The 5,513-nt window shown below is 47.7% G+C and overlaps 1 long non-coding RNA gene across 1 annotated transcript; it reads right to left on the minus strand.

Annotated features, from left to right (window-relative positions):
- Window positions 1-860: 860 nt before the first annotated feature.
- On the minus strand, window positions 861-4,529 carry LOC141042152 (uncharacterized). The gene is made up of 3 exons (XR_012203968.1): window positions 3,626-4,529; window positions 3,438-3,517; window positions 861-1,811 (listed from the first exon to the last, which is right to left on the minus strand). It is a non-coding gene; the product is annotated as an uncharacterized lncRNA (long non-coding RNA).
- Between the last annotated feature and the right edge of the window lie 984 nt (window positions 4,530-5,513).

Consider the following 5,513-nt stretch of genomic DNA (forward strand, 5'->3'; position numbering starts at 1 on the left):
TTTGCTGGGGAAAGACTCAATACCTTATGCCGGAAGCTTTTGCGGTTGCTTACTGAAGAAGGCAGAGTACCTTGTACGGGAAATCATCCATGTATCGTACTAAGGAAGATAGATGAATCTTTCCTTGGAAACTTGTTGGGTATCTTGCGAGGGAAGATTGGGTTGCTTAATTACACCAGAAGCTTTTTATTGTGATATGCGGACCGATTTCCACACATATAACCATCTTAAAATTTTTGTTATTGATTTCTTGTATGAAACGGGGTTTTGCAGGACTATCCTCCTTTCTGAGTACATGCCATATTTTTGCTTGCTTCCAGGTACATCGGGTTCCAAAATCATCCTCAGCGAAAAATTAAACTTGTTTCTGAGCCATACCTTTGATAATATTCTATCAACCTTGCACACAATTTATCTTCTTACTGATTTGATCATTTTTGCGCTGAGGGAGACTTGACACTCAGTAACATGATCAGATATCCCCCAATCTGAATGCAGTCAGCTGAGAATTCCATACTGTTGTGAGGAGTGCACGTTAATGCCAACTTTATACTGACATTCCATCCAGGATTTCTTTTGTATTCAGACGAGCTATTTCCAATTTCACTGCAGTCTGCTGACAATTCCATTCTGTTTAGCTGAGTTTCCAAATATATGCATTTCTTGCTGACTCTTCGGGTCCAGTGTCGGCTGACGAGCAACTTTAATAAGGGAAAATTTGTAACACCGGAGGCCCAAAGAAACAAAAGAAACGACTAAAACAAAAGCACACAAACATACTACTAATATAATTAATCAAGCAATCATCACATATTACTGCTACTCACACCATAATATGCATGCACACCTAAGCACACAAATCGCACGGAAACTCCGGTATTACGGTCTAATATGCTGTGGCGGTGTGCACGAAAATTATATCCATGTGTGGAAGGAGTTGGCGTAACCGAAGCTACACCAAGCACTGGCTGAACAGCGGCTGGATATGGATGGATACACAGGTGAGGACGGACTTGACGATCAAGTAGCGAGACACAAAAGTCACGACTACCTCATCATCAAGCGTACGAAGGGAATCATACCCGTCCAAAGAATGAAATGACATGGCAAGATAACAGTGGAAGACTGGGTTTATTGGCATTGCCCTTTTCTGATAACAAAGATCAGCAAGGGTTGCCAAGGGGACGAGATGGAGGGCATGGATGATGATGTGGTCGCATCACACCGAGGAGCAGGCATGCTAAGAAAGATGGTGCAGGCGGTGGACCGAAAAACGATGCCACCTACACTCACAAGATTAACCGTTAGTGACAAAATAACAATCTATATGCATGCTATGCGACAAACAAATGCAACAATCAAGTGCAACAAACCAACTGGGTCTATACTACTGCTTTCTAACGTTCGCGCGGGCTAGGGAATCCTACAACCAGACCTGCTCTGATACCAAGCCTGTGGCACCATGGCTTAGAGAAACCGGAACGCCCCGTATTCCAGCCCAGAGATCGAGGAAAAGTCTTCTGGAATACGGCACTGCTTAGCATAGACAAACCAGCTTTCTATTATTACACGAATATGAATACAAGATCTCCGATATTACAATGAATAACATCGGCACGGCGACACTACGCCATCCTCAGTTGCTCTACGCAAGCAGCAGAACAACTCGAAGCAGCGGAAAAACTTCTAGCAGCGGAACAACGACAACGGTGGAACTCCACTCCGCAGGGACTCTGGCTGGAACGTTTATCCTAGCTCGCGAACACAGGAACAACACCAAACAAGCAAGCAATCCAGGCACGACCTGCAAGCTAGCATGACACGCCAGGTCAGTACATTGAATGTACTTGCAAGCTCACAATAACCAGAAGCATTCAAGACAAACATCAGCATGGCATTTACAGGTTAAGCAGGAATTATCATGAGATCATCAGGATAACATGGCATGGACAACAGGAAAATAATACTGCTAGAACAATATGAGCATGGCATGTACAAATAAATCTGACGATACTAGCATGCAACATGATGACACTTTATGCACCATTTATTCTGCTCGGGTTACTACACAACCATCACATGCATCACTTACCAACCTCGGACATCACACGATCATCTCAGGATCAAATCAAGCTTGGTATAAACAATACCGTAGTAATCATTAAATGACCACAAGGAGCTTGATTTTTACCCATGATTCTCGCACAACATCACGAATATCCAACAACTCGGTATCCTAGATACCTCGGTGATCATTCCGGCGATCACAACCATGACCAACACTTGGTCTCAAACGGTGATCCTTCCGGCGATCACAACCAACTTATCTCATCATCGAACCGGGGTTGTCATTAATCAAGTTATTATTAATACTGTTGACTCATGGTGGGACCGACATGAACTGGGCCCTTATACGCTGGCGCGGCTATCGATAGATTTAATATACACTCTACAGAGGTTAGTACACTATACCCACACCACGGAACTCATGGCCTCGCACTCCCATTCGGGTGGACCAACGGCATTCCGACAAAACCGATCTATTGTCATGACACTCTCCCGGCCACTCCGACCCACTCCCAACTGGGCTAGTCCTGGGTGGCCCCGTGTCTACCAAAGACACAACTACCACCGTCGTGGCCAAACGTCCCTCACGGGGACCGGATCCATAAAAATAACAACAACGGGCACACAAAGTTATGTCTGCTTACCTGATCAGGGTACGCACGCCCATAACCTTCCCTAGTTGGAGGCACCGGCGAGAGGCACGACAATAGACCCAGTTAGGACCGTCCCATAAAGGTAAGCGTGGTTGCACTGGTCAGTTTTGATATGGTGGCACCATGACTCAGCCAACAGTTGTTCAAGTTCAATTTAATCCGGTTAAACTTGAATGCAATATGCTGAGCCATGATAAAATGCATATACAAAGCATGAGCATGATATCAACATAAGCACGGGATGCAACATAACTATCCATCATATCAACTATGAAATAATCTCAAACTGAACATGGCATAATGACGAGCCTAAATATTACAAGTGCAACACTACTCATAACATAACATGACCACTAGCATCAACCACAAATACCATGCGAGAACTCATCAATAACATTAACGAGTAACACTTAACCAACTAACATCAAAGGAACAATGCATATTAACAGTACTCGGTAACTGACGTTAGTCATGCACCGAAGAACATGACCAACCCAACATGTACTACTATCAAGCATGGCAATATGAAAGGAATACTAGCACTAGCAGGGCATGACAACCAGGTGCATAACAACATAGCAAGAAAGTAAACACTAACCCAGAAGCATTATCGAAACAACGATAACCATATTTTAAACAAGCAATCATTTAATAAATATTCAAGTTGAAAACCATGGCTACTGCATGACTATCACGCAAGTGGGTATTATGGCTTGCCTGGGGATGAAGAATACTCTGGGAAGAAGTGCGGTGAAGCCGCGGAAAGATTTGCCGGAAACAGTTCTCTCTCGGAGGGGCTGTTTACATGCAAGGGCAAAAAGGTCATTTTCACAGTGTCAAACCATAGTGAAAATGAAACCAACAGAACCAGCTTGACGAAACGAAGAAGTGAGCTTTGGAATCACCTCATTTGGAGTTGGGAGTAAAAAGATATAAGGGTTTTTCTGCCAGGAACCTATCTGTAATAAAATCATCACAAACAGGCCCTCGGCGGGAAAAACAGAATGCGCACTCAATGTAATACGCTTTCAGTGAAGTGAAAGCGCAATCTGTCCCGCAACCGCGGCTGCTTACGCTTTTGATTAGCGAAAACGTATTCCGTGGAATACGTTTCCACTAATCCACGTCAGCGAGGGCGTGTCAACGGGCTGTGCTGCTGACGAGGGGGTCCGCGGGCGATGGGGCCCGCCTGGCCTGGGCTCGTCTTCAACCTCGCTCGCTCCCGCGCGGGTCAGAGGACCGGCCGGCCACGACGGGGATTGCCGGCGACTCCGGGCGTCTCCCGCAGTGCTCCGCCTATGGGTGAGCTCAACGCGGAGAGGCGCATCTGGTGGTGCCACCCGCGGCCGGTGAGGAGGACCGAGGCGGTGGTGGCTATGAGGCCGGCGGACGGTGGCGCCGGGAGGAGATGGGCACGGCACCCCGGTGCGCCAGAGGAGGGGTTGAGGAGCTGGGGTGACTCCGGGGTGATGGTGGAAGCGGTTGGTGGAGGAATGAGGAGGGGAGGGGCTCGGCATGTCACGAATTTGCGAGGAGGAAGCCGGCGGCCGAGGCGGCCATTGGCGATGAGGAAAGCCACTCAAGCTCGGGGAAATGGTCAGGGAAGGCTAGAGGAGGTGCAGGAGGCCAGTGGCGAAGCAATATGGGGTCGGGATGGCCTTATATAGGCGCGGGGCGAGGTGTCGCGCTGGCGTCGCCGTGGACGCATGTCCGGCGCCGCAGACGCGTGTGCTTGCGCATGGGCTCGGGGAAGGCGACGGGGAAGTGATTCAGAGCTCACGGAGGAGTAGACGACGCCGGAGAGCAGAGGAAGAAGCCGAGCACCATTAAAACATGTCGGGGCACTGTGCTCCCGTGGGCGTTCGGCGGCGAGCGTCGGTGAGGAAACGGACGGAGGGGGAGAGGGGTCCAGGGGAACGGCGACGACACGGGCCAGCTGCTGTACACGCTCACGCGTGCGAAGGCGACGAGAGGAGGAGGGGGTCCAGCACAAGCAGCCACTGGACGCGGCCATTGCACACAGAGCGCGTGCAGAGGCACGCCATTGTCGTGGTCACCGCGTGCACTGGCATGTAGCGGGGGAGATGAGCTGGAGCGTGTTGTCTAGTGGTAAGTCCTTCCAGGGGAGGTTACAACTGAGGTGGTAGAACGATGAAAACTGCTATGGTTAACAGGTAATCATCCTTTGAAGTTTACTGCAGTAAACTTGGGTGAGAACTGCTGAGCAACAGGAAAGGGATTGGAAGCAATGGAGTTGTCTAGTAGGTTTAGCGTAAGAAGGACTTTCACCCTGGTAACTTGGAGAGGATTAGGATCAAGATTTAATGTAGTTGCTTAACAACCACATAAACTGGTCCAGAAACTAGATTAGGATGATGCACTCACATGGAGTTATGGAATGGGATGCAACTTGGCAAATCCTCATGATATGGACATATAAAGATGCTGTAAAAAGCTCATACCAAATGGACAATCCAAAATGGTACTTGCTTTACAAACATCATTTCTGTCCAGAAACTTGGAAAACTTCTAGAGGAAAAATGGCTTGATGAACCATGCCCAAAATGGGTGGAGGTAGGTTATATGGATAATAAAAGGCCTAGAAAAATTGGCAGCCAAAATGGAGCAAGATAAAATATACTTGCTTCACAAACTGAAATTTTGGACAGAAACAAAGAATTGAAGATGAGCTCACATGGAGGCATGAAATGAGCTCTACTTTGGTGGAGGGCTATTATATGATGATATGAGGGACCATGCAAAATTTCAACTCATTTGGATATGCCTAGCTTG

This window comes from Aegilops tauschii, chromosome 2, assembly GCF_002575655.3.
Source record: "Aegilops tauschii subsp. strangulata cultivar AL8/78 chromosome 2, Aet v6.0, whole genome shotgun sequence".
Classification (NCBI taxonomy): Eukaryota; Viridiplantae; Streptophyta; class Magnoliopsida; order Poales; family Poaceae; genus Aegilops; species Aegilops tauschii.